The 15,410-nt window shown below is 37.6% G+C and overlaps 1 protein-coding gene across 1 annotated transcript in view; it reads left to right on the top strand.

Moving 5' to 3' along the window:
* The window catches only part of MYLK (myosin light chain kinase), a 449,378-nt gene that overhangs the window by 59,902 nt on the left and 374,066 nt on the right, over positions 1–15,410 (top strand). Inside the window, exon 2 of the mRNA XM_069064950.1 lies at positions 1,886–2,042. The gene's annotated coding sequence lies outside the window, so the exon portion shown is untranslated. The remainder of the gene's footprint in view (positions 1–1,885; positions 2,043–15,410) is intronic.

Below are 15,410 nucleotides of genomic sequence, written 5' to 3'. Positions count from 1 at the left end.
ATGGCCTTTTAGTCTCTTCTAGTCACTTTCTCTGCTCACTGTGAAGATGAAAATCTTCAGTTTTTATCCTCTCTATAATAACTCATTCATTATAAAAATTAAAGTTTTATTCCCTCTCCTCCATTCCTATTTAAAGTTTGGAAAGGTAGCTCAGTTTCCTAGTGCTTTACAGATTACAGTGCTCATCTCACAAAGTGACATGACAGAGTAGGTCAATAAGTAGTACTTATTCATCTTCTAGAGCTAGAGAGGCCATGTGCTATAGTTAATAGAGGAATGGCCTCAGAAAGAGGCAGCTGTGGGTTCCAGTCCCATCTCTGCCTTACATTGGCTGGGTGAATCAGGTCACTTTTCCTTTCCATGTACTAGGCCAGAGATAGCAAACTCAGCCCCAAACCAAATAAAATTGTCATTAGGAAATGTTTAACAGAAATAAAGAAAAATACAGTATAATATAGATAATGCTAACTTATAGTTTTCTAAGCCAATATGCAAGTATTACTTCTGTCTGAGTTTGTTACCACTGTTCAAGGCCACAGACAATAAATTGCTTGGAAGGTGTTAGCCTCCATTCTCTTATCAAGGATTTCCTCATGTCAGTGAAATCACAAGTCTAGTCTGATTTCTATTTTATTTTTGTACAATTGTTTTTTTTTTATTTTGTACAATTGTTTTATGTCGGACCCATCTTGGTCCCCATCTTGGTGACCCAATCCAGCTCATTTTACAGATGAGGAAACTGAGGCAAACAAGAGTAAGTGACTTGCCCAGGGTCTGTCAGAGGCCAGATTTGAAGATGTCTGTCTTCTTGACTCCAAGGCCATGGTGCCATCTAACTGCCCTATCTCTATTTTATACATTATACATAGGCAGTAAGGGAGTAACAAAGAGTCAGACATGACTCAACAACAAAATGGCAGAACCAGCATTTGAGTCCAATTATTTTTAAAAATTATTTATTTTTAGTTTTCAACATTTACTTCTATAAGATTTTGAGTTCTAAATTTTCTCCCTTTCCCTCTCCCTCCCTTCCTTCTTCCCCAAGAGGGCATGAAATCTGTTATAGGCTCTACATATACCTTCATATTAAACCTATTTTCACAATAATCATGTTGTAAAGAAGAATGAGGACCAATGGGAGAAACCATGAGAAAGAAGAAACAAAACAAAAAAAGAGGCAAATAGTATACTTCAATCTGCATTCGGACTCCATAGTTCTTTTTCTGGATTTGGACAGCCCAATTCTCCCAAGCCCCATGTTCTTTGTCCTGTATCACATGACTTTTTCCACCTTAGCCCTTATTTTTGGCCTGTTTATAGCCTTATAACTTAGAAAGTTGCCTGGGTACATTGAAAGGGTAAGTGATCTGTCCAGTTCACATGGTATATGTCAGAGGAAGGCCTTGAAGTCAAATCTGACTCAAAGGCTGTCACTCTACCCACTACATGACTATGCCATATATGAGGATAATAATGTTAAATGCTGGCATTGAGGTTTCAAATTATAGTTCCCAAAGCCCTTTTGTGCATGTCTTCATTTGAAGCATCGTCACAGGCAGGTATATAGGGCACACCTGGTATGCTCAGGAATACCCTAATATCTCAAAAAAAAATGGGTATTTTTTGTCTTTTTTAAGGTTTACATAATAAAGTGAAGTTTAGTTATTAAGTTTTTAAAGTTTCATCATTTTAATTTTTTAATTAAATGGATAAGAATGTTACTTTATGATTAAGAATTCAGTAGATGTTCATCTTAAAAATAAAATAAAATTCCCTGGGAACACACCCTAATGAAAAGTCACACACACACCCTCCCCTAGAAGCAGAATTATTTTGTCCTTTTTAAATTTTATGTCTGAGATGCTCTTTCTTTTTTCCTGCCCAGAATTGGACTCATTCTTAGTGTCCTGGTGACAGTAGCGGTCTCTTGAGCAGCTCCAGTTGTCTTACTTCCACCAGGAAACTACCTGAGGAGAGGTGGCCCTTGAGCCTCTGTGGCCCTCCCAGGGTGGTTGCCACAACAAACTTCAGCAGTGACCTCGGTGAGTAGGCATGGCTTTTTTTGTGCTTGGGTTGTCCTCTCTTCTCATTCTGTCTCAGGAGAGTTGCTAAGAAATGGGGCTGTGATAGGCTCCCCTGGAAGTCTGGAAAGCCCTTTTTATAAAAACCACCTAGTGCTTCTGTGATGAGATACCAGCCAGCCTCAAATCCCTGGAAAGGTGGGTGGGTTGAGCAACATACTTTGGCTTTTGTTCTCCACTATTTGTTTTCTGCTCCAGGGTTCCTGGGCTGACCCTATTAGGGGATGGGAAAAAATCAGGGCGATCTTTTAGTCAGCAACACTGATTTGAGTATCTATTCTGTGCACTCTACCCTTCTAGGCTAAGGGCTATCTCTGACAATCCCTGTACCTACCTGCAGTCTAACATCTCTTAAGAGTTTCCAATGAGCCATGATTTTGTCAGCTCTTCCCACCACAGACCCAGATCTCCACCCTTCTATGCTTTGGTAGATGATTTAATGAGTTGCTCTGGGCCAAGAAAACTCTTTACCTGGCGGCCTTTCTGTAATGACCTAATCTGGCCTTTTATACGATTAAATTTTATTTCTCTTTAAATAACAAAAATCAATTTTTTCTCCCTTTTACCTCCCCTCTGTACTGAAAAAAAATTTTTTTTAAAGAAATAAACACTCTTGTAATATAGTCAAGCAAAACAAATTTTCATATTGGCCATGTCCAAAAAAATAAATTTTATTCTGCAGCCTGAATTCATCAGATATTATTGGCCCTCTAGAATCATGATTGGTCATTGCATTGATCAGAGTTCTTAAGTCTTCTAAAGTTATTTGTCTTTGGAATATTGTTGTTACTATACAGATGGTTTTCCTTTTTCTTCCTGCTTTACTCTGCATTTGTATCTACAAGCCTTCTCAGGTTTCTTTGAAATTATGCCATTCTTCATTTCTTAAAGATGTGCTAGCCTATGGGCAGCCAGGTGGCTCAGCGAGTAAGGCACCAGCTCCAGTGTTGGGATGACCTGGGGATCAAATCCGGGCTCAGATACTTAGCACCACACCCAGAAATAACTGGCCCTGTAACCTTGAGCAAGTTACTTAACCCTGATTTCTTTAAAAAAAAAAAAAGATGTGCTAGCCTAGTCTTGAGCATTTGACAAACAGGCCTCTTTAGTCTCCAGTTTTCTTGACATCATAAAAAGAGCTGCTATAGATATTTTTGTATGTATTGGTCCTTTCCCTCTTTCTTTGATCCCTTTGGGAATTTAGGCCTAGGAGTCATATTGTTGAGTCAATGGGTGTGCAGGGTTTAGTGACTTTTGGGGAAGGGTTCCAAATTGCTTTCTAGAATGAACAGATTAATCATGAAGCCTTTGTAGGGACTATGTAGTCTTCCAGAATAAAGAGTTACTTTCCAGCTCTGATATGATATTGAAGGAGAACTATATTAGAAGGTCCCCCCTTCAAAACAAGGACCCAAACACATATTGCCCAAACACATTTCCCAAAAAATGCCAAAAGATGGACAATTTTAATTTTTTTCTTTATTTTATAATATTCTAGCATTCATACATGATCTGAACTTGGGATAAAATTTTATTTTTTTAAAAACACTATTACTTCTTTTTAAAAGAAATATAATGGGGACATTGAGATGGTACCATGGATAGAGCACTGGCCCTGGAGTCAGGAGGACCTGAGTTCTTTTTGTTTTGTTTTGTTTTGTTTTGACTTTTTTGCTTTTTGGAGGAAGGGAGGCAGGATAATTGGAGTTAAGTGACTTACCCAGAGTCACACAGCTAGTAAATGTTAAAGTGTCTGAGGCTGGATTTGAATTCAGGTCCTCTTGACTCCAGGGCAGGTGCTCTATTCACTGCACCACAGAGCTGCCCCAGAGGACCTGAGTTCTAATGTAGCCTCAGACACTTACTAGCTGTGTGACCCAGGACAAGTCACTGAGTACTGATTGCCTCAAAAAAAAAGTAAAAAAAAAAAAAAAAGAAATATAACGAAAACCGTCAGTTTAGTTTCCACGTTTCGGTCCGAATAACTTCCTTCACTTGTGCAACAAACTTTACTAACTCTTTAACTGGAGTGGATGCAACTAGCAATTTTAAATGAGAATTTCTGTATAATTTTGAGTCATAGTTAAGAAAAGAAAGTTATCTCCTTGATGAGATATTTATATTAGCATAGCAGCGTTTAAATGCCTAGATGATAATAAAATTCGATATTTTTCCAAATGATAGTGATGTTTTGGGTTTTCATAGGATGATAGATGTACAGTTGGGAGGGATCTTAGAAGACAGAAAGTCCATTTCTTCATTTTACAGATGAGAAAACTGAGGCTCCAAGAGGGTAAAGCACTTGTCTAGTATCACAAAGTCAATCGTCTTAGTCAGGATTTGAACCTCGGTCTTCCTGTCTCCGAATCCAGTACCCCATCACACTGCAAGTGCCTGCAACTTCATGTATGTTTTGTTTTTGGTGATACCTCTTGATCGTTTTTAAACTGGGAGGGATTGTAATATGAGAGGACTCAAGTCTGCCACCGGGTGGAGACAGACTATGGAGTGTTTAATGTTTGCTGTGTTAATTACCATATCTAAACAAAAAAGTTAAATGAATATATGAAATCATATGGGGCTGGTTCAAGCAGTTTTCCTAAGTTGTAAGAGCTGAAATTTTCATAAAGCTATGGACTAGACTTCCGTTCCACCCCTACCCTGCCCTAGGGCCAGAGTTCTGTAGTTTTATATCTGCCAACAATCCAAGGGTAAACAGCCATGAAATACTCACACCAAGATGACCAAAGAGGGAGAGGGAATTAAATACCAAAATATGATCAAAAAATATTTTGAAATATATGTCAAATGGCATTAGCAGTTTCTGATTTTTATATTTGGACACAATTGTAGCAGAATCTGTAGGAATGTTTACCCTCTTTGGCAACAAAGAATTGGAAATGACAAAGCATTCTCTTTTCAAATCCCTTCCTTTATACACAACACCCTTACTACCACTGGTTCCTGTTCAGTTATTTCAGTTGTGAACGTCTGACTCTGTGATCCCATTTGGGATTTTCTTGGCAGAGATACTGGAGTGGTTTGCCATTTCCTTCTCCAGTTTATTTTATAGATGAGGAAATTGAGGCAAGTGGGGTTAAATGACTTGCCCAGGTGTAATGGGAATGCAAATTTGGAAGATCTTCCCTGCCCCTAGGCTAAAGTGCACCTGAAGCCTGGGGTGGGAGGCTTGTTTTTCAGTAGATACTTCTTGATTAGCCAGTGAGTCAATAAGGTTGTTACATTCTCTGAGCTAGGAGGAGGCTATATAAGCCCTGATGTGTAGCTTTGTTTTGGGGGCTCACTTTGAGAAGTGTTCTGTGATTTGATCTGTATTCTGGGAAGCCGTTGTCCAGGGCCCCCCCCCTCCCTTTGAAAAACCCAGATGTGGAAACCCAGATGTTGACTGGGTATGGATGTAATGGTTGGACAGTTTGGAAATCTGTCTACTTGATCTGTTTCTGTCTTGATAATTCTGCCTGTATACTTTGAAGTTCGGGGTGCTGACCTTTTTCTCCTGAACAAGGTAAACGACATATGTCTGACTGATTAAAGTAAGCTTGTTAACCCATTTTGAGTTGCTTTCCTTTAACAAAGCAGATCCAAGAACCTGTATACGCAGCCACCCTGAGGACGCTTGGGGTGCTTGCTGCTACACCAGGGTCACACAACTAATAAGTTTCTGAGGTCACATTCGAACTCAGGGAGATAAAGTCTTCCTGACTCCAAGCCTCACGCTTTGTCCATTGCACTACCTAGCTGCCCCAAGCATGTGCTAGTGATTTGCTTTACAAGAGAGATTTTGTAAAAATGAAAAACAATTAATTGACCTTCTCATGTACAATCTAACAGTTGTATTGTAGTTTAACAATGGTTGACCCAGAATTCCCTTCAGACTTGTTAAAATAGGATTCTACCTGAAAATATAGTACTATCAGTCATCAGTTTGTGATGCCACCCAGGTCTCTGTCAGTTCCACTCACAATATCCATTTATAGCACTTCATAGCAGACAGGACTTGATACCATAAAAATGAAGGGAAATTCTGTTCCTTTGCTTCCTTATTTACTCTGAATAAGGGTCCCTCAGTTTCTATCCTTCCTCTGTCTTCCTAGTGTTTCTCTCTGAAGTTGTTAGCTCCCAGCCAGGATTGCCACTCAGAGTCCTCAGGCTAGCAGAAGGTAGAACTAAGATGAGCCAGAGAGAAGTAAAAGGTGTCAGACTAAGTGAAACTATTGCCTATGACCTCTAAAATGTTGGGAATAATTTTCTTCTCTGGTTGACAAACTGTCTTTGAAACAGTTCCAAATGAAAGAGTGTCAAGAATGTTTTGAGCTATGGAATAACCTTTTAAATAAGTATATACTCTCCCAAGGAGATGACTTCAAAAGGCAAGATTAATTTGGTTGCCTAAGAGCTATGTGACCCAGCAGACATGAAGGTACAAATCTGTAATCCCAGCTACTGGAGAGGTTGAGGCAGGTGGGTGTCATCAGCCTGGGAGTTCTGAGCTGTAGTGGGCTAAGCAAAGTAAACATCTGCACTACACTTACTGTGGGAAACCCCAAGGAGAAGGGGGTCACCAAATTGCCAAGAGAGGTCTGAATTGGTCCCAGATCAGAAATGAGCAGGTCAGAGCTCCAGTGCTGATTAGCCGTGGGACTGGATCTATGAATACTGCCTTTGTACTTCCAACCTAGAGAAAGCCAATGTTGAAATAAAATAAATGTTGTGAGTTCAGGACCATGATGAATGAATGAATGAGAAGGCATTTATTAAGTGTTTACTGTATGCCAAACATTATGCTCAGCACTGGGGACTTAAATATAAGGCAGCAGATAGTCTCTGCCCTCAAGGACCTTGCATTTTAATAGAGGAAGACAATACAGTTCAAATGAGGCAACATGACATGGAGATGTGTAGGAAATTATATGGTGGGTCTGGATCAAGGCAAACGAGAAGATGAAATTTCATTCATCAGAACCCAAAGTCCCAGATTTTGGCATTCAGTTCCAGTGGGAGGAGGAAGCTGGAGTGCAAAGGGTATGACTGGAAAGTGAAATGTATAATCATACTGTCATCCAAAAATTCATGAATGTTTAGCTATAGTATCCAGTCCTGAAAGTCTGGAGAGTGACTGATAAGTGGAAAATGCAGTGTAATCTACTCCCATAAGGAAATGTAGAGCTTGTGGCTAAGAGAGAAAACTTGAGTTTGTGGATTTAAGATCAAACTCAGGGCTTTGTGCCTTTGAGTTTTGAGTATGGCCGGGATTCAAACCAGTCATAAAGTTTTTTGACATTGTGAAGAAACAGCTTGTTGAGGGATCAAAGGAAGAAATTTTATGCAAATAAGGGCTGGTTTATACATTTTAAAGACAGACCCATGACTTATATAACATCAGGGCACAAGGTGAAACTGTTAATACTGAAAAGAAAGTGGCTCTAAAAAGCTTTTTATTTCTGTTTCTTTGGCAGCTGAAGCACCAACCACTTTATCTCTAAATTCCAGAGCTTGTGACAGGGCAATTCTCAGGGAGAAAAAGAAGCAGTGCCTTCCAGGAGTGTGACTTGTCATCCCCTAACCATTATTTCCATCAAATAGTCCTAAATGTCTCCCAAAATTTGTTTGAAGATTCCTATACAAATAATTACATGACTGATTAAAAAAACAAACAAACATGTCTTTACTGTCTGACTTGTTGCAGGAAAAATGATAGGAATAATTTTAAAAATTAAGAAAAATGTTGAACCATATACTCTGACTTTTTTTGGTCAAGAACTGTGAATTCATCAAGAAAATTAACTTCTAGGGGTGGCTAGGTGGTGAAGTGAATAGAGCACTGGCCCTGGAGTCAGGAGAACCTGAGTTCAAATCCGGCCTCAGATACTTAACATAAAAACTAGTCATGTGACCTTGGGCAAGTCACTTAACCCCAATTGTCCTCCAAAAAGCAAAAAAGAAAAAAGAAAATTAACTTCCAGTGGGAAAATCCCTCTCATTGATTAAACTCCTTTGTAATTTAGTCTTAGACAGTTGTCTGGGGTACTGAGAACATAACTGACTCATCCAGGTTCACACAACTAATGTGTGATTTGAACTGATGTCTTCCTGACTCCAATATTGGCTTGCTATATAAGATGGTATACTACTTTTTGTAAATACATGGTATCCCAAAACTCTTTTTTTTCTGTTTCTCCCCAATTACCTGTAAAAACAATTTCTAACATTTGAGGGTTGTTTTTTTTTTTTAAGTTTTGAGTCTCAAATTCTCTCCTCTCTCAGAGGCTAAGCAATCTGATATAGGTTATACATGTGCAATCATGTAAAGCATTTCCATATTAGTTATTTTATGCAAGAAGACTCAAAGAATAGAAAGTGAAAAACAGTCTTCTTCAGCCTGTATTCAGACAACATCAGTTTTTTCTCTGGAAGTAGATGGCATTTTTCATCATGAGTGCTTTGGAATTGTTCTGGCACATTGTCATTCACTTGAACATTATACAATATTGCTTTTACTGTATACAGTGTTCTCCTGGCTCTGTTCATTTCCCTTTGTACCACCATGTATGTCTCTCCATATTCCAATACCCTTAAGCAAAAACTGCTCCTAAAATTTTTGGGACACGCAATTCTCAAAATGCTTATATTCTCTTAGGAGGATACAACATATACACAGGTAAGTAAATACAAGACAATTTGAGGCAAGAGAAAGTATTTTAAAAAACTGCTTCTTGGATAAGAAAAGGCTCCTTGGAGGCACTGGACCTTGAAAGAAGTAAAGGACTCTAAGAGGCAGTGGTAGAGAGAAACTCATATGAGAGAAACAGAAATGGAAGAGGGAATGTTGAGTCAGGGGAACAGCTATTAGATTAGTTCAGCAGGACTATAGAATTAGTGATAAAGAGTAATATGAAATAAATATGGAAAGCTATACAGAAGCCAGATTGTCAAGGGTTTTAAAGGCCAAGATGAGGAGTTTGTTTTATCAGAGTCAGTAGGTTTGAAGGTTTTTGAGCAAGGGAATAGCAAATCTATGTTTTCAAAATATTAATTTGGCAATTGTATAGAAGATGAACTGCCAAGGGGAGAAACTAAAAATAGGGAGAATCATATAATTTGAGGGCCGGAAGGGACCTGACTGGTCATCTACTGCTAGTCCACCTCATACTTGAAAAGAAACCTAATCATAACAGATGGACAAGTGGTTATCTAGCCTTTGCTGGAAAACTCTGAGGAAGAAACAATCACCACTTTTTTTGGGGGGTGGGGGGGAAGATAGGGCAATTGGGGTTAAGTGACTTGCCCAAGGTCACAAGGCTAGTTTTTGTGTTAAGTGTCTGAGGCCAGATTCAAATTCAGGTCCTCCTGACTCCAGGGCCGGTGCCCTATTCACTGTCCCACCTAGCCGCCCCAAAACAACCACCTCTTAAGGCAGCCCATTTCATTTTTTCACAACTCTAATTTTTAAGAAATTTTATTTTCTGAGCCTAAGTTGGCCTATTACTTGCATCCATGGATACCTCCTGGTTCTGCCCTCTTGAGTCAAGCAGAACAAATCTAATCTTTCCTCTACATTATTATCTTTCAAAATTTGAAGACAACTATCATGTTCTTTCTGAGTCTTCTCTAGTTCCACCAGTCATTATATGGTATGGACTCAAAACTCTTAGGGAAATCCAGGTTGCGTTTTCCTGGATGCTGTATGTCCGTGTCTGTAGGAAGCTCTATGATCAGTGGATAGAGTACAGGGCCTGCAGTCAGAAAGACGTGAGTTCAGATGTGACCTCGAGATACTTACTACTGTGGGACTTTGGGTAAGTCACTTAACGTCTGTCTGCTCCTCCTCTGTAAAATGGGGTTTGTAATAGCAACTACCTCCTGGGGTTGTTGTGAGGATATTTGTAATGCACTGAGCATGGTGCCTGGCACTTATTAAGTGTTCTATAAATGCTAGCTATTATTACCAATAATATCAGTAAATTGTGGTTCCCAGAACTGAACACAGTATTCTAGATCAGAGGTGTTAAAATCACAGCCCACTGAGTACATGACCATGAGAACTCCCCCAGTGTGACAGATAATATTAATTTGTGGTTTTCTAAGAGAATATGTGGTCTGCAGGGATAGTTTCCATTTGAGTTTGACACCAGCGATCTAATCCACATTACTTCATCTTTTCCAAAACATGCCTTATAAAAATAGGTAAACTCGATCTCTACCATTTCCCTCATTTATCAATTTGGTAATTCTATCAAAAAAAAGTAAATGAAGTTAGTCTGACATGACCTTTCCTTTTGTTTTGATTGTTTTGTTTTGGTTAGCCAGATGAAGGCTTTAAATGAACATGATCTTTGATTTTCTTGCAGGCATTAATATAATAATATTATTTGAAATATAATTTAATTAAATGAGACACACACAAAAACATACATAAACTCAATTATAAAAAACTATCAGAGCAAAAACAATTACATCCTGAATGTATTCAAATAAAAAAGATATAAATTAAAATTAAAATTCCATTTTTACCCCCAAATAGATGAGCCAGATGGGGGAATCTTAACCCATGAAAAATTTAATTTAAAAAATGCAGCAGCATCAAATGTCATCTATTCACCTTGAAATACCAAAATCAGTTCTTTTTATTTCCTGCTTGCTTCCCCAAAAGGATGAAGGTGCTGTTAAAATGGCTGCCTCTTATTTTCAGACTTTGTTGGAAGGGCACCATTGACCATATTCTGGACCGAAGGTTTAGTTTGTTGAACAGCTGGAACTCTGCTGTAGGGAGACTGTTCTTTGGCATTTCTTGTCCTTCTGGAGTCAGATTAATGATAACAGTAGCAATAACAATAAAAATAATCATTTTAAAACCACCGTAATACTACCTTCCTTGCTCTTGTAGTTTTTTTTTTTCCCCTCAGCTCTTGAACTCCCCCAAAATTTAAGAATAGTTGCTGTTGGGGCATCTAGGTGGTACAGTAAATAGAGCACTGGCCCTGGAGTCAGGAGGACCTGAGTTCAAATCCAGCCTCAGATACTTAGCACTTACTAGCCATCTGACATTGGGCAAGTCACTTAACCCCAACTGCCCTGCCCCACCCCCTCCAAAAAAACAAAAAAAAATAGTTACTATTTTTTCTTCCTCCTTGCCCACTTTATTTTCAAAATAAAGAAATCATCTTCATCATTATTATCTTCAGACACTGAAGATTATTAATAGAATCCTTCTCTTCTGTCATAAAAACATTCCTTGTCTTAGTTTTTTAGTCTTTTAGTTTTAAACTTTTTAGTTTTTTTCAGTCTTCTATGTCACCATCATTTTTTAATTCCTCAAAGAGGATCATATGTGAAATTGAATCTCTATTTCATACTACTGTTTTTAAGCTAGGAAAGTTCTATTATCTTTTCCAGAGGCTTGGGAATTGATCCATTTTTATAGCAATTTTTCAAGAAGTTGTATTTTAATCCCAGTCAGCAAAATTAGCTCAATAGGAGAGCTACAGAAGCTACTATTTTTTTCCCCTGATGCCTTGAATCACAACTTTTATATACATATATATAAAAGAACATATATATATATAATAAATATATATGTGTGTATGTATATATATATATATATTCACAGCACTTTAAGGTCAATAAAACTGAATAGACTACCTCATTTGAGACTCATTTCTTTGGATTTTAATTTTTAAGATTTTTGCTGTTTTTAATAAAATATTATCCTGCTTCTGTTCATTCTATGTCAATGCATTATTGTTGTTGCTATTCAGTCATTTCAGTTTTTGACTCTTTGTGACTCTATTTGAGGTTTTCTTGGCAAAGATACTAAAGTGGTTTGCCATTTCCTTCCCCAGTTTATTTTATAGATGAGGAAACTGAAGCAAACAGGGTTAAGTGATTTGCCCAGGATCGGATTTGAACTCAGGAAGATGAGTCTTCCTAACTCCAGGCCTGGCACTTTAGTCACTGTGCCACAGGATTCTAGGGATTTTCCTGAAACTTTTGGTGTTTCTTTTGATTCAGTAATATTCTCTTATAATCATACATCATGGTTTGTTCAGCTATTTCCCAATTGGCTAAGAGATAATCTAAGGCACCTTCTTAGATTTAGTTCTTTTGTTTTATTTTATTTTCCCTTTCAGTCTCTACTTCAGGATCATGAAATTTATTTTGCCTGTGACTACTCCCTCCTTCATATTATCCTCCGCTTTAACTGCCCCACCTTGCCAATATCCCCATTGGTATTCTTATTGAGTTTGATTTATTTATACGCTAACATGTGAGTTCAACCCATTTTGTTAATTTCAGATAAGAGTGAGACTCATATCATGCCTGTTCTATCCATTCCTTTCTACACATACCCCAACTATGAGAAATGGCAAGTTCCACTCCTTCCTTCCTCCTTTCCATACTAATGTATTCCTCCTTTAAGCCTATCTATGTTTCCTCCTTCAAACCCTCAGCATAGATCTAATCCACCTCTTGCCTTTGTTTTTCTTACTTAATTCTCTCTATGTCCATGTAAGTTATTAAAGTTATGAAGGGACATTTCTTTCTTCTCTCCTATTAGAATATTAACACTATACCATCACACAGCTTCTTCCAATTGTCCAAATAAATTTACTTTTCTGGGTTTCTCTGGATTCTTTTTTTTTTTTTAATTTCAAAGTTTTTTTTTAGCTCTTGTCTTTTCATCCAAAATACTTGAAAGTTCTCTTTTCCATTAAAAGGTCATTTTTCACTGTAGTGAAAATACTTTTGTATTTTCCTTTGTTTTACATACTTTACATTACATACTTTGTTTTACAAGGTAAATTATTCTTGATTGTAATTCTATCTCTTTTTTTCTTTTATAACAATATATTCCAAGTTCTCTGCCCATTTAAGCAGAATCTGCCAAGTCTTATGTGATCTTGTCATTTCTTGAACTGTTTTTTTTTTTTTTTTGGATCTTGCAGTATTTTTTCCTGGACATGGGACTTCAGGATTTTGTCCATGATATTCCTAGAACTTTTTTTTTAGAGTTCCTTTACATAGGGGAATGAGAGATTCATTTTGTTTTTACTTTGCCTTCTGATTGTAGTAGATTTGAGAGAGTTTCATTTATAATTCCTTTAAATAAAATTTCTAGGACTTTTACAAATCATGGTTTTCAGGAAGCCAGATGATTCTCACAGTCTCTCTCCTTGAACTGCTTTCTAGTTCAATTGCTTTTGATGTTAGATATTTTGTAGTTTATTTCATTTTTTATTTTGATTCATTTCTTCTAAATGTTCATAAAGTTTTCATGGAAAATTCATTTTTTTCCTTTGAGTTTCAACTTGAAATTTTTTTGGATTTACTCACTCTTGGGGAATCTCTAAACTTGTGATACTTTCTTATACCAGTTGATATTTTCTTTGATTTATTCATCTCCCTAGCTTTAATTCCTGAATTCTGGCAATTTGCCAGGCCCATTTTCTGCTCCTTGCTGTACTTTTGGGTGAGCTTGTCACTCCTGTTTAGTCCACAATGAATCACTTAGGTTCTGGTAATGACTTCCCCCACCTCCTGTGATTAAACTTCTCTAGAATCTTCAAGGTTTAAAGTACTGGGTCTGCCCAACACTTTGCACAGATGTACTTTATGGCATTTTCAGACAAAGATTAGGGGGTGGGGTACTTAAATCTGATTACTGTGACACTTTGCTGGCCTTTGCCACTGATGATCCCCAGGGTTTCTAAGGTTCTCACCCCTGGAGTTTTCTGACCATTCTAGCACTTTCTTGAGGTCACCTTCTGCTCTTACTACCTTTAGTCAAAAACCATTGCAGCCTACAAATGTCTCTGTCCCATTTGTGGCAATTCTGGGAGGTTACCTTACATTAGCACTGGCTTTACCAGGGAGGGAACTTACCATTTGCCCTTGGGCTTCTTGCCTGATCTATTGCACTATGCTAGGGTGAAAGAATTCACCTAATGCAATTTTTCATTGAATTTCTTTGCTGGAACAGGTTTGCGGGATTTGGACTCTTCCATCCAACTGTACGCCACAATCTAGACAAAAAGTCTTTTTCATCCATTTGTTGCTGCTGTTCCCTTGTTTCAGTCATGCCTGACACTGCATGACTGAATTTTGGTTTTTCTTGGCAAAGAAACTGGGGTAATTTGTCATTTCCTTCTCATTTCACATTCTTCCTTACCATTCAGGCAACCATTTTAGCCAGAAATCTATAACCATCATTAGTAATGCTATTAGGATTTTTTATTTTCATTATCTTGTTTGTGATGGCAAGATTTTTATCAGTTGAGGCTATAGGTATACATACTGAATTTCAATGGGAATTAGAGAAGACTCCTTAGAAAGTTTTAATGCAGCCTATAGAGTGCTTTCTGTTTTCTGTTCATGTTACACTTTATCCATTTTTTCTCTTGTTTGATTTCTTTAGCAATGTTGTAACTTTTTTTCCTTTGTTACTTCAGTTTCTTAGTATTTCCATTTATTCAGATTTTTATTAGAACTCTGCTTTCCCATCTCCTTATAGTAATTTTCTTATGAAGAATCCTTTAATGACTAAACTTCAGAACCCCTTTAATACTCAGCAGCTTTTAGTTTATCTTTTTCCCCTTTCAATAACTGATGTGAGGCTAGCCTATCAATAGCACCTTCAGTTGCTATAGAATAGAGTTGGTAGGGCCTTTTTGCAATGACAATTGAACCAAGGACCCCATGTAAGAAAATATTTTTTACAGTTTTCCCCAACAGAATTTTTATGGTCAGAAGTTTGTTGAGAATAGTCTATGCTATTAGGGACTGAGCATCTTAACCTAACAATCCATATAGGAAAACCTATGGATGAAAAAGGTACCTAGGTGGCACAGTGAACAGAGTGCCTGGCCAGGGGTCAGGAAGACTCATCTTTGTGAGTTTAAATCTGGCCTCAGACACTTACTAGATGTGTGACCCTGCGACAGTCACTTAACCCTGTTTGCCTCAGTTTTCTTATCTATTAAATACTCTGGAGAAGGAAATAGCAAACTACTCTACTATCTTTGCCAAGAAAAACCAAAATTGGGTCATGTAGAGTTAGGTATGACTGAAACAACTGAATAGCAACAAATGGATGAAAAATACTTTTTGCCTAGATTGTGGCATGCAGAAAATTCATGAGTATCTGATATCTGAGACATGCATGGCAGATAGACAATGTTTGGCCCAGTCTTGAATAAGAAAACTAAGAGAAGATTGCATTTAGGAAACTGTACAGCATTGGTTTCAAACCCAATTAGAAACAGATCCCTGTGGCTGCATATTGATTTAGAGAACCATATATTAACATAAGTT

This window comes from Petaurus breviceps, unplaced genomic scaffold (genome assembly GCF_028583685.1).
Source record: "Petaurus breviceps papuanus isolate PSGF00001 unplaced genomic scaffold, PetGlider_PUasm1.0 90654, whole genome shotgun sequence".
NCBI classification, from domain to species: domain Eukaryota; kingdom Metazoa; phylum Chordata; class Mammalia; order Diprotodontia; family Petauridae; genus Petaurus; species Petaurus breviceps.
Note: the sequence above shows the minus strand (reverse complement) of the source record. Positions and strands in the feature narration are given on the sequence as shown.